Source organism: Hemiscyllium ocellatum, unplaced genomic scaffold (assembly GCF_020745735.1).
Source record: "Hemiscyllium ocellatum isolate sHemOce1 unplaced genomic scaffold, sHemOce1.pat.X.cur. scaffold_346_pat_ctg1, whole genome shotgun sequence".
In the NCBI taxonomy this organism is placed as follows: domain Eukaryota; kingdom Metazoa; phylum Chordata; class Chondrichthyes; order Orectolobiformes; family Hemiscylliidae; genus Hemiscyllium; species Hemiscyllium ocellatum.
In genome coordinates this window covers 390,105-404,704 of record NW_026868433.1, presented here as the reverse complement: position 1 = coordinate 404,704, position 14,600 = coordinate 390,105, and positions in this window count along the sequence as shown.

Genomic DNA, 14,600 nt, shown 5'->3' with positions numbered 1-14,600 from the left:
TCAGGAATATTTTCTGATGACGGCTCAATGCCCGACAGGTCGATCCTCCTGCTCTTTGGACGTGCCTGCCCTTTTCCAATGCCACACTCTTGGCTCTGATCTTCAGCTTCAGCTTTCCTCACTTTCTCCAAATATGTTTCAGGAACATGAACTGAAAAGGTTAGCATCAGCAGTTGAACAAGACCAAGTTAACACATTTTTTGCAATATTTATAGAGAAAACCTGTTTGAGAACATGCAACAAATCAGATCGAACAACACTCTTGCTGTTAGAACCCTTGGCCATCCATAATAAAGAATAACCATGCTTTGAACAACCAGTGTGGTGTATAACTACTGAACTGAAATACCAGAGGGACAATGATTGCATTTATTGGAGGGAATGATAGCCAGATCCTTACTGTGATAGTGGTGATTAATCTCAGAAACAATAAGATATTTACTGTGATTATTCCACTGGACAGTAATTAGATGGTCATGAAGAACTTTGTGTGGCTTCATGTGCAGTGTTTTGTTTGAACATTGATTTCAATAACATTGAGATATTTTACAAGATTGACAATTGACTGTTAAAGATAAGTTTTAAAGGCAACTTTTTTTAAATGTCAGTGTTGTTTAGCGAAACACAATTCTAATTATACGGAATCCCTACTGTGTAGAAACAGGCCATTTGGCCCAACAAGTCTACACTGAGGTTCCAAAGAATAATCCACTCAGCACTATTCTGCTCTCAGATTACTGGACATTTACCCTGACTAATGCACCTAACCTACACATCCCTGAACAGAACGTGCAGTTTAGCATGGCCAATTTACCTAATCTGCACATGTTTGGAATGTGGGAGAAAACCAGAACATGCAAACTCCACACTAACATGTGGCCGAGGATGGAATCAAACACATTTGCATAACATTGTAAGACACAAGTGCTAACCAATGATCCTCTGTTCTCAATGCCCAGCCCCCATGCAAGAAGTGAAATAAGTAAGAGACGTGCAAAACAAAAAATAAAAATCTCTAACAAATCACAAATGAACAATAATTAGAAAATTAATATGATCAAAGGACACAACAATATTCAGGTGAATTGCATTGTTAAATTACATATTTGGGAATGAGCTAACTAATGAATAACGGGAAGTGACATTTGTTTATTTCACTGATAAAGAAATTGTCTTGCTTTCCATCTTTGTAACACTGCAGAATAGCAATTTATGTGCCTGAAATGTTTGAATTAAGCTCTTTCTAATAAAAGAAATTAGTGACATCACATTGACTTCTGCATCTTTAAGACTGCAACAATATCAAATACTTGCCAGAAATTTAGAACGAGCAGAATTAGTTAATTTGGTTGCTTGGGAACTCGAAGAGAATAAACAGCAGATTATGTGAATTAGTCATTCAATGCGATTATACAGCTGAAGACAACATCCCTTCTTTGCAAAAATGCTCAACTTCGAAAACTTCAAAATGCATTGTCATTGTTTAATGAAACAATGCAGAGATGTTAATTCTTTTTCATTTGACTTAACAAAACGCAGAAATGTTACATGATTTTGTTGCATGAAAATACTTAAATCTTATTGTGATTAGAAGTACAATAAATGTTTGCATCGAAGTGAAATATATTTAAATGAATTCAACTATGTTTCCGCGGGTAAAATAAGAATTAATATTAACAACATATTTAGTTATTTATGTAAAGAGCTGTAATTCCACATTTACAGCAAATACTGGATTGAATGATTATTAGGTATGAGCAACAACTGAATTATAAAATTCGATCAATGAATTTAGAAATAATGATAAATCTCGTTTTGCTATGTGACTGAGGAATATGTGCAAACAAACAGGAATTATTGCAGTAAAAAGTAATTGCAGGTCTGTGAATTTAAAGTCTGTGATTATGGAGTTCATTCAAAAAAGCAAACATCAGACATTCACAATTAATGTTGGATGGGAAGTCCTTGGATCCATCGTGGGAAACTTGACCTGAAAATGAAGTTTCATATTGCAGTGTTGGTACTCGGAAACAATTGGTTAAATTAAAATGTGAATTTCACTTTACTTGTTTAAAAGACTTTCTTAAATAATTGTGCAATTATTATCATGACAATGACTTGATAATGTTGTTATATGAGCAATAAAATGATTCAATATTTCAAAAACACTTTGCTGTTATGTTGATTGAATATTTATTAAAAGTGGTAAATTGTGGAATACAATATAGTAACTAGCTTTATGAATTGATGAAAAAATGAGCCATTCAGTGATTATAGAACTTTTTTTTCTTTACTAAATACAGGTAACACAATAAGTATGAATTTCTATCAAATGGTTTCCACATAGAGACATGTTATTTTAATTCAGACAATTAATATTATGATCAGATTTCAGACATTTGTGTCAAAATTTGAAAGAAAGTTAATAGATAATGAAAGTGAACATGAAAGTGAACAAATGATGCAGACATTTGGTACATAAAGGAATTATAATAATTGTGTCATTATTGTACAATGATGGAATAGAAAAGACATAAAGAATCAAGGTGTTCAAAGCAGTCCTTTTCTTACAATTAACTGAAAACAATAATCATTTTGTATAGCACGTGATTTGGAAAAAAAAGTCATTTAAAGTGTTATATAAACTGAAAACGAATTCCATTTTGCAAAAATGGAGACTTTCCCAAATTCAAAGTTTAGGTCTGCTGAATTATACAACAAAAATTGTTGTCATTTGAAATATCTCTTGCACACAAATGTAAAATAAGTAAACTTAAAGATTTTTAGAATGACAAAACGTTTGTTGTTTGCATGATTGTATTACAGTCAATATCTTGATAAAGTAGAAGCATTGTTTTAAGCAACATAAATTATCTTTAACTACTGAACTGAAATAGAAGGTATCAATTGCACTTGTTGCATGGAATAGTAAATAAATGCTCACTGTTGTCATTGGTTTCAGGAACAATAAGGTTCTCAGGTTACTCAGGTTATCCTACTGAACAATAATCAGATGGTGATGGAAGTCTTTGTGTAGCTCTATGTGTACTGTTTAGCGTGGACATTGGTTTCAATAAAATTTAGATATTTTCATGAATTAGGAACAGATTGATAATTGGATGCGAATGATCTGATTTAAAATCTGACAGTTTTTTTTATATTTACTACGATTGCTGAGTGAAACGTTCTTAAACCATCATGCAATCAATGGGATAAGTGAGAGTTGGCAAATCCAACTTTCAAATGAACACAACCTGATATTTTCACACCATTTCAATGTCACATTCAATCTAAATAAATGACTGGAAAGCTAAAATCAAATCTCACACAATTCATAAACTGACCAGTAATTTAAAAATGATAAATAATATCATGTGACATTTGTTTATTTTACTAAAGAATTAATTGATCTTTTCTCATATTTATAGAACTGGAACATAAAATTCTATGTGTCGTTTTAACTAAGATCTACGGAACAAGAGAAAATTAATGACTATCATGATTTTGTATATTTCAGCTTTATGACTGCAACATTCTCAAATATTTTCCGAGGAATGTTGATTGAGTGGAATTAGATACATCTTGCTATTAGTGACCAGAATAAAGTATATAGCAGATACTGTAATTTTTTGGAATGAACAATGATATCTCCTTATAATCTACTGATATTGTGATTGGATATACAGTAAATGTCAGCATCGAAGTAAATTATAATCAAATCAATTCAAAAATGTTTCCAAGTTTAAAATAAATACAATATTCACAATGATTGAGAGATTTCACTTTGCAATGTCCTTGCAGTATTTATTGTACAGAAGCATAATTCCACATTGATACCCCTTACTGGATTGCACAATTATTATATATAAGATATATTAGCAACAAAGGGATTTTAAACATCATATTTGTGAATTTGAGAATAATGAGATATCTCATCTTGATATTAGACTGAGATAATATATAGAAATGAAGAATAATATTGCAGGGAAACATAATTGGAGCTCTCTGAATTTCAAAGGCTGATGTAATTGTAATCTTTCAAATGAGCAAAAATCAGATATTTACAAAGAATTTTGCAAGGGATATTATTGGTCGTTTTGTATTTGGATTGGCCTGAACAAATAGGTATTAATATAACAGCATTGACAATAAGAAATAATGAAAGAAATTTTAAAAAAACACTACAAAGTCTAAGTTAAATTGCTGTGTAATTATTGTAATTGATAAATGCCTTTGTAATCCTGACAGATAAATTAACTTAATATTTTGAAAGCACTTTGCTCTGATGTTGATTGGATATTCATTAAGGGTAAGAAACTGAAAATTAAAGCATAAAACTTAGCTGGATGGTGTGAAAAAATCATTCATCAACAATTGAAAAAAAAACAGATTTTGTTCAAAAATGCGGGCAATGCAAGAGTTATATGCTTTCTTGAAGAGCCATGTTAATTTTGTTAATATAATTTGTATCACAATAAAGATTTCAATATTTATTTCAGAATTAAGAGGAAAAGTTTTAGGCCATGAAAATGACTATTATTGTGAACAAACTGTAGCGTCAATGACATTTGGTACGGAAAGGAATTCTCATAATTGTGTGATTATTATTCACTGCCTAATAACATGGAAGGAAAAGGGAAATTGTCAACATTTCCAAACATTTTTTTTTCTTGTAATGAAACGAAATTAAAAATCATTTTGGAGGGCACATGGTTTGAAAAAAAAGAAAAAGTCACATCACTTGACATTTGAGCGGAAGACTCGTTCCCGTTTCCTCCATTGTAGTCTTCACAATAATTTAAAACTTAGTGTTGGTTGAACTAAAGATCAAATGGATATAATCAAATTGTTTTCTTGTACTCCAAAAAAGCAAATGCAAAGCAATTTTATCATGAAAATTAATCATTTCACACACAATAAATGTTTGTATTGAATTGAAATGTCATCAAAGCTGTAGAAGTGTTTCCCCCTGACAGGGAATGAGGACTCAGGAGGGAGGCTGAGCTCAGGCATGTGGAAGATGTTTACTCATGCAGCAACCAGTTAATGAAGGGATCATCCCCCAAGGCCAATCTCGGAAGGGAGATCCATGACACACTGTAACATGGACATTAAAAATCAGCATTTTTATGGACTTTCTGCATCACAATGACCACATGCAATGTGGTTACAGCTCTCTCCTCCTCATCCCGACACCCCATTCAAACACATAATCGCAGATCGACATTCTAATGGACATTCCCAAATTCCTTTCATGTTGTTTAACAGGTACAATAATCTCCAGGCTTTGCGATCTTTCCACGCATCTTATTAATTCAGATTCCAAAGTTATTCCTGCACTCCCTCGGGCCTCTCAGGATGCCTCATCAGTTGGGACATTTTGAATTCTGCTATTCATTATATTTTATTTTATCAAAGTCAATTACTTCTCATATTGCTCACTGTACTAATTATATATGTACAAAGAAATACAAAAGACAGTTAGTTTTAACTTACTTGCTATAAGATTAGTAATATGACTTGTGTTATAATGTTCATTACATTGTGTGAAATTATCCAGCTACTCTTACTGTCTGGACTTTATAATTAATGGGCAGTCAACATCATACCTTGACGTTAATTCCTAAAACTAGCTAACTGCACATCTAACTCTAAATGCTTTTCTATAATGTTTTTTTTTATAGGCATTGGTTACATGTATCTAATTATGTTACAAATTACCCCTATGATTCTCAGAAATTTGTAATTAGAACCTTTGTTTAATATTCTTAGTAACTTTAAAATAATAACTATTTCTGACAAACGAACTCTTCTATTGTCGCACCAGCTGATTAGAAATCTCATATAGCTGCCCGTCATATGTAAAAATGAACAGCATTTGTTGGAGTGTAATGGATGGCACGGTGGCACAGCGGTTAGCACTGCTGCCTCACAGCACCAAAGACTCGGCTTCAATTCCCGCCTCAGGCGACTGACTGTGTGGAATTTGCACATTCTCCCCGTGTCTGCGTGGGTTTCCTCCCACAGTCCAAAAATGTGCAGATTAGGTGAATGGGCTATGCTAAATTGCCCGTAGTGTTAGAGGCAGGGGTAAATGTAGGGGAATGGGTCTGGGTGTATTGCAGTTCGGCGGGTCGGTGTGGACTTGTTGGGCCGAAGAGCCTGTTTCCACACTGTAAGTAATCTAAACTCAAAAAAAATCAGACGTCACTTAATATGTAAGGCCGAATATTAATCCAATGATTTCTGTGAACATTCAAATTAGAAAGGAACAGATACTACCTGTGAGTGTTGGATGGGGAATCATTAGTTAGTTTGTGTTTGTGCTGACCTGGAATGAGAGAACTATTATTCCTTTTTAATATTGGCACTAAGAAATAATGGATTAAATTAAAATGGCAATTAGACGATGTTTGTACAAAACCTAAACTGAATTACTGTGAGCTTTTTGGAGAGACAATGAATTGATAATTAATTTTAGAACTTTGGCAAAAGTAAATGATTCAATATTTCCATAATGGTTTGCTCTGATGTTGACTAGATATTTCTTAATCTGTCAGCTGAGAATACAAATTCTGGCATGATGATGTGGCAAGACATTAGGCATTCAACGAACGTTGATCAGAAATGGTTTGTCATTCAAAATTCTCAGATCTTCAAGATTTCTGTACTTGGTTTCTTAGCTTTTCTTCTGGAGAAATATAATATATAAAAAGAACAAATACTGCATTGTATTTAATTTATGCAATTTTTCATATCATCAATATTTAGACATATGTGTCAGAATTATAAAGAAAATAAGTCAATAAGGAAGATTTATTTTCACAGAAACATACAGTCAACAGCATTTATAATTTATTTGTTTCAATATTGTCTCGGAATAAACAGATAAATACGTTTAATGGGGATCTGTTGACAATGTAATGAGCCACAATTACATTTTTATCATACTTTTTGGATGGAAACTATCAGAAAAAGATTCCTATATTTAAGACTTGCTTCATCTCGATACATGTTACGAGTAATTTCCTCAGTCAGAAGTAATAAGGTGTCATCACGGGTCTGGGAAAGATGTAACGTGTAAATTATAATAATGTGTCTGTTACATATCTTTGGCTCCGGTGAGACTGTGATGTTTGCTGTGATTATTCATCCTGAGAACAATAAAGCACGTACAAAGTGTTTTTCACAGAACAGTAATTAGGTGGTCTTGAAGAACATTAAGAGTACTTTGATTTCAATAATGTTGAGCTGATTTCCATGATCTGGGAAATGTTTCACAACATTTTACCGAAATTCTGGATTCTAAGAATTCTATGGGTTTCGTGCAAACACCCTTCACTTTACGTCATTCTCAAGCGAGGTGTATAACGCTCAGGCACTGGCTGCAAGTTAAGGTGCCAGGAAGTCTGCTTAAAACTCTCCAAAGCTCAACTCTCGGTCTGGTTGTGACTGGATCTCCAGAAACGTTGTGAGCTCTTTAACCGGGCTTTCCACTGTTTATTGGAACTGGTTATTTTGTCTAATGCTTGCTTTAGTTCGATGTTTTTAGCTCTGATTTCTCAAGCTTTAGGAATATTTAGAATGTTCAATTATGGGCCACAGGTCACTTGACCTTAGTGGAGAGGTAAAATATGTTTCCCTTATTGTTTTAATAACGAATTGAGAATGAATCGTTGCATTTTAACAAATAAAAGTTTCAATTTTTTCAGTGGTTTACAATGACAATGATTAGATACTCATTAAGAGAGATCAACTGACAATTATAAGCTATTTGCAGGATTATTGAATTGAAAAAGGAGACTGACGTGCAGGGATTTTTTATTTGGAAGGCATTGCTTTTTCATTCAAATATCTCGGATGTTCAATAGGTCTATGTAGCTGTTCATTGGTTCTCTTGTCCAGATGCTAATTTATAATTCATATCGCTTTTATTGTGCCCGGAGTTTTGAGATTTGTATCAGATTAAGAAGAAAACGTGGAGCTATTAAAATGAGAACTTGAGTGAATAGAAAGCACAGTAAATTTATATTACCGAGGAAAAAGAGAGTATTTGCTCCAAATAAGCAGACAAATATTTTTTATGTCAAAAGTGCGCTGGTGGAAAAGCACAGCCGACCAGGCAGCATCCATGGAGCCGGAGATTCACGATAGAACAAAGAACATAGAACAATACAGCACAGAACAGGCCCTTCAGCCCACGATGTTGTGCTAAACATTTCTCCTAGCTTAAGCACCTATCCATGTACCTATCCAATTGCCGCTTTAAGGTCACCAATGATTCTGACTCTGCCGCTCCCACAGGCAGCGCATTCCATGCCCCCACCACTCTCTGTGTAAAGAACCCACCCCTGACATCCCCCCTATACCTTCCCCCCTGCACCTTAAATTTATGTCCCCTTATAACACTCTGTTGTACCCAGGGAAAAAGTCTCTGACTGTCTACTCTATCTATTCCTCTGATCATCTTATAAACCTCTATCAAGTCACCCCTCATCCTTTGCCGTTCTAATGAGAAAAGCCTTAGCACTCTCAACCAATCCTCGTATGACCTATTCTCCATTCCAGCAACATCTGGTAAATCTTCTCTGCACCCTCTCCAAAGCTTCCACATCTTTGCTAAAGTGAGGCGATCGGAACTGCACACAGTACTCCAAATGTGGCCTAACCAAGGTCCTGTACAGCTACAACATCACTTCACGACTCTTGAATTCAAGCCCTCTGCTAATGCACGCTATTGCACCATAGGCCTTCTTACAAGCTCTACCCACCTGAGTGGCAACTTTCAAAGATCTATGAACATAGACCCCAAGATCCCTCTGCTCCTCCACCTTACTAAGAACCCTACTGTTAACCCTGTATACCGCATTCTTATTTGTCCTTCCAAAATGGACAACCTCACACTTGACAAGGTTGAACTCCACCTGCCACTCCTCAGCCCAACTCTGCATCATATCTAAGTCCCTTTGCAGCCGACAACAGCCCTCCTCACTATCCACAACTCCACCAATCTTCGTATCATCTGCAAATTGACTGACTCACCTTTCGACTCCCTCTTCCAAGTCATTAATAAAAATTACAAACAGCAGAGGACCCAGAACTGATCCCTGCGGAACTCCACTTGTAACTGGGCTCCAGGCTGAATATTTACCATCTACCACCACTCTCTGACTTTGACCAGTTAGCCAGTTTTCTATCCAACTGGCCAAATTTCCCTCTATCCCATGCCTCCTGACTTTCTGCATAAGCCTACCATGGGGAACCTTATCAAATGTCTTATTAAAATCCATGTGCACTACATCCACTGCTCTACCCTCATCCACATGCTTGGTCACCACCTCAAAGAATTCAATAAGGTGATGAAGGCTTATGCCTGAAACGTGGTTTCTGCTGCTCCTCAGATGCTGCCTGACATACTTTGCTATTCCAGCACCACCAAAGACATATTTCAAATGAACACACTCCGATATTGTCAAAGCATGTCAAATTTACATTCAATATGAATAGGTGAATGGAAAACAAAAAAAAAGAAAATTCACGAATGAACATTAATTAGAAATTTAATTTGATCAAAGGTCATAACAATATTTAGACGAATTGCAATTTTTAATAACAAACGTAGGTAATTAGCTGACTAATGAATAATTGGAAGTGGCATATTTTTTTTACAAATGAAGAAAGTGACTTGTTTTACACGTTTGAAATACTGCAGAATGACAATGTATGTGTTCGAAATGTTTGAATCAAGCTCTTTTGAACAAAATAAAACTGACCATTTACGATCACTTCGCCTTTTCACCTTTAAGACCACAACATTCTCAAATATTTTCCACGGATTTAGAACCAGCAGAACTAGTTAATTTCTTTTGTTGAGAACTGTAAGAGAATAAACAGCAGATACTGTGAATTAGTGATTCCATGCAAGCATTCGACTGAAGACAACATTCCTTCTTTCCAAAAATATATAACTTACAAAAATCCAAAATGTACTGTTATTTTTGAATGAAACAATAAAGAGATGTTAATTCTTTATCATTTGACTTTGTTGTATGAAAAATCCTTAAGTCCTATTGTGCTCCAAACATGATAAATCTTAGCATTGAAGTGAAATATAATTAAATGAATTCAACTATGTTTCCAAAGGTAAAATAAAAATTAATATTAACAATGATTGTGACATTGTACCCTGCAAAATCTTTACAGTAGTTCATGTACTGTGCCGTAATTCCACATTTGCACAATGTACTGGATTGAATGAGTATTAAAAATTATTAGATAATAACAATTAAATCGTCAAAGTCTATCAATGTATTAAGTAATAACGAGAAACCTCATTTTGCTATGGGACTGAGCGATGTCTGGAAATGAACTGGAATTAATTCAGTGAAAAGTAATTACAGTTCCCTGTATTTTAAGGCTGAGATTAAGGCTGATCATTCTAATGAGCAAACATCAGATATTTGCAATGATGTTGGATGGGAAGTCATTGGTTCTGTTGTGGGATAGGTGACCTGCAAAATAAATGCATTTTCACACTGGAGTATTAGTACTAAGCAACAATGGATTAAATTTAAATGTGAATCTTACTATATTTGTTCAAAAGGCTTTCTTAAAAATTGTGCCATTATTGTAATGACAATGTCTTGCTAATTAGTGTTGGACATGAAGAATTAAAATGATTCAATATTTCAAAAGCACTTTGCTGTGATGTTGATTGAATATTTATTAAGATCAGTAACCTGAGGAATAGTACCTAGTTTTATGGATTGAAGATAAAAAATGAGGCCATGCAGTGATTATTGAACAAGATTCTTCTTTTTCAACACAAAAATATACATTATACAAGAATCGTGAATTTCCATCCACTGATCTCCTTGTAGAGATGTGTTACATTGATTTATATGATTAATATTATGATGAATGTTTAAACATTTGTGTCAGAATTAGGAAGAGAATTAGTAGATCATGAAAGTGAACAGGAAATTGAACAAACAATGTAGTCAACAACATGTGGTATATAAAGCAATTTTAATAATTTTGTCATTATTGTACAATGATGAATAACGTCGGAATAGAAACGGCAAAAAACAATCGACCTGATCAAAGCTGTTCTTTTCTTACAATGAAATGAAAGCAATAATCATTTTGTAGCACACATGATTTGAAAAAGCAGTCCTTTAATATGAAGCATACCTTTTTGCAAAAATGTAGGAATTCCACAAATTTGAAATGAAGCGTTTGTTGAATTTGCAACAAAAATGGCTATAATTTGAATTGTCTGTTGCACACAACAAAAAGCTTAAAAATTGTTAGAATGACAAAACGTTTGTTCCCAATGTTCTTGTATTACAGTCAATGTCCAGGATAAAGTAGAATTATTGGTTGAAACAATATAAATCATTGTTGACAACTGGACTGAAATATAAGGTATCAATTGCACTTACTGCAGGGATTGGTAGACAAATGCTTACTGTTGTTATTAGTCTCAGGAACAATAACGTATTTACTCAGTAATCAGGTGGTGATAAGGAACTTTGTGTTGCTTTATGTGCAGTGTTTTGTGTTAACATTGATTTCAATAAAATTAAGGTATTTACATGAATTAGGAACAGACTGATATTTGGGTGTGAAGGATCTTATTTAAGATTAGACATTTTTAAATATTTACTAGAATTGCTGAGCAAAACACACTTAAGACATCATGCAATAAATGAGGTAAGTGAGAAATATGTAAAGTCAATTTTCAAACGAACACACCCTGATATTTTCACAGCATTTCAATCTTGCATTCAACATAAATAGGTGAGTGGAAAACTAAACATTTCACACAATTCACAAACAGATCAATAACTAAAAATTGATAAATGATAGCAAGTGGCATTTGTTTATTTTACTGAAGAAGAACAATATTATTTTCTAATATTTGTAGCACTGGAGCATCAAGTTCTATGTGTTGTCCGAACTAAGCTCTTCAGAACAAAACAAAATCAATGAATATAATTACTTCGTATATTTCATCTTTATGACTGCAATATTCTCAAATATTTTCCAAGGAATATTGATTGAGAATTAGATACATTCTGTTATTAGTGACCTGAAAAAAGTAAATAACAAATACTGTGATTATTGGAATTAACAACAGATGGAAGCATATCGAATATTGATTTGGAAGGCAATTCAATTGATTTTTAGATATTTTCGAATCAGAAAATACCTACTGGTATACCTACTGGTATACCAGTATACCTACTGGTGTGGTAGCAGAGACAGTAACAGAGCTGCACAAGATTCCTTCATAACTTTCCCAACCATAATGGGCAAGGTGACAATCACACGCTTGTTACAAATTCTAAGCTAAAATGTTGTGTAATTACTGTAATTGATAATTGTTTCTAAAATCCTGATAGATAAGTTGACTTAATATTTTGAATGCACTTTGCTCTGATATCGATTGTATATTCATTAATACTAATAACCTCAAAATTAACACGTCAAAGGTGGCTTTAATAATTAAGAAACACTCACCAACAATTGATTTTTTTTTTGTAGAGTCATGTCTATTTAATTAATGCCATTTTTACCGTGACAAATGTTTAGACATTTATGTCAGAATTAGGAAGACAATAATCAGAGCTGAAAATGTGTTGCCAGTTAAAGCACAGCAGGTCAGACTAATTAGGCCAGGAAAGTGAGTATGATTGGGAAGGAAGGGTTTTGTTAATGACATTTGGTCCCAGGAGTCATTTCGTACCAAATGACTGATAATTGTGGGATTATTTTTCATTGACAACTAATGTCGGAAGAAAAAGAAACTATCTCAACATTTCAAAAGCAGTTTCTTTTTCTGCTTATGAAATTAAATAAATATTGTTTTGGAGGTCATAGGATTTGAAAAATAGAAACAGCCATTTAATGTGAGATTTGAGCTGAAGAATCGTTCTTTTCACCCCAGTGTAGTGTTTCCAATAAATTAAAATTTAGTGTTAGTTGAACTAAAGAACAAATGGATGTACCTACATTGTTTTCTTGCACACATAAAAAGTAAAACAATTTTAACATGGAAATTATTTTGCTCTGAAAGTAATAATTTGACAGAAAGTAAGTGCTGGTATTGAACTGAAATGTCAGCATAACTGTATGAGTGTTTTCCACTGAATGAAGACTCAGGAGGCAGACAGAACTCTGGGAAGTGGAAGATGTTTACCTATGCTGCAACAAGTTAACATAGAACATAGAATATTACATTGCAGTATAGGCCCTCCGGCCCTCGATGTTGTGCCGATCTGTCATACCAATCTGAAGCCCAACCAACCTACACTATTCCAGTAGGTCCATATGCTTGTCCAATGACAACTTAAATGTACTTAAAGTTGGCGAATCTACTACAGTTCCAGGCAAAGCATTCCATAGGAGTAAGTGAGGACTGCAGATACTGGAGATCAGAGCTGCAAATGTGTTGTTGGAGAAGCGCAGCAGGTCAGGCAGCATCCAAGGAACATGAGTATTGATGTTTTGGGCATAAGCCCTTCTTCAGGAATGAGGAAAGTGTGTCCAGCAGGCTAAGATAAAAGGTAGGGAGGAGGGACTTGGGGGAGGGGCATTGAAATTGCGCTAGGTGGAAGGAGGTCAAGTTGAGGGTATAAGGCTGGAATGGGGTGGGGAGGAGAGGTCAGGAAAAGATTGCAGATTAGGAAGGCGGTGCTGAGTTCGAGGGATTTGACTGAGACAAAGTGGGAGGAGGTGAAATGAGGAAACTGGAGAAATCTGAGTTCATCCCTTGTGGTTGGAGGGTTTCTAGGCGGGAGATGAGGCACTCTTCCTCCAACCGTCGTGTTGCTATGGTCTGGCGATGGAGGAATCAAAGGACCTGCATGTCCTTGGTGGAGTGGGAGGGGGAGTTGAAGTGTTGAGTCACGGGGTGGTTGGGTTGGTTGGTCCGGGTAGCCCAGAGGTGTTCTCTGAAACATTCCGCAAGTAGGTGGCCTGTCTCCCCAATATAGAGGAAGCCACATCGAGTGCAGCGGATGCAATAAATGATGTGTGTGGAGGTGCAGGTGAATTTGTGGCAGATATGGAAGGATCCCTTGGGGCCTTGGAGGGAAGTAAGGGGGGAGGTGTGGGCGCACGTTTTGCATTTCTTGCGGTTTCAGGGGATGGTGCCGGGAGTGGAGGTTGGGTTGGTGGGGGTCGTGGACCTGACGAGGGAGTCACGGAGGGAGTGGTCTTTTCGGAACGCTGATAGGGGAGGGGAGGGAAGTATATCCCCGGTGGTGGGGTCCATTTGGAGGTGGTGAAAAAGCATTCTATACCCTTACTACTCTCTGAGTAAAGAAACTACCTCTCACATCTGTCCTATATCTATCACCCCTCAATTTAAAGTTATGCCCCCTTGTGCTCCCCATCACTATACTTGGAAAACGCTCTACTTGTCCATCCTATGTAACCCTCCGATTATCATATATGTCTCTATTAAGTCACCTCTCCACCTTCTTCTCTCTCACGAAAACTGCCTCAAAACCCTCAGCCTTTCCTTGTAAGACCTTCCCTCCATACCAGGCAACATCCTAGTAAATCTCCTCTGCACCCTTTCCAAAGCTTCC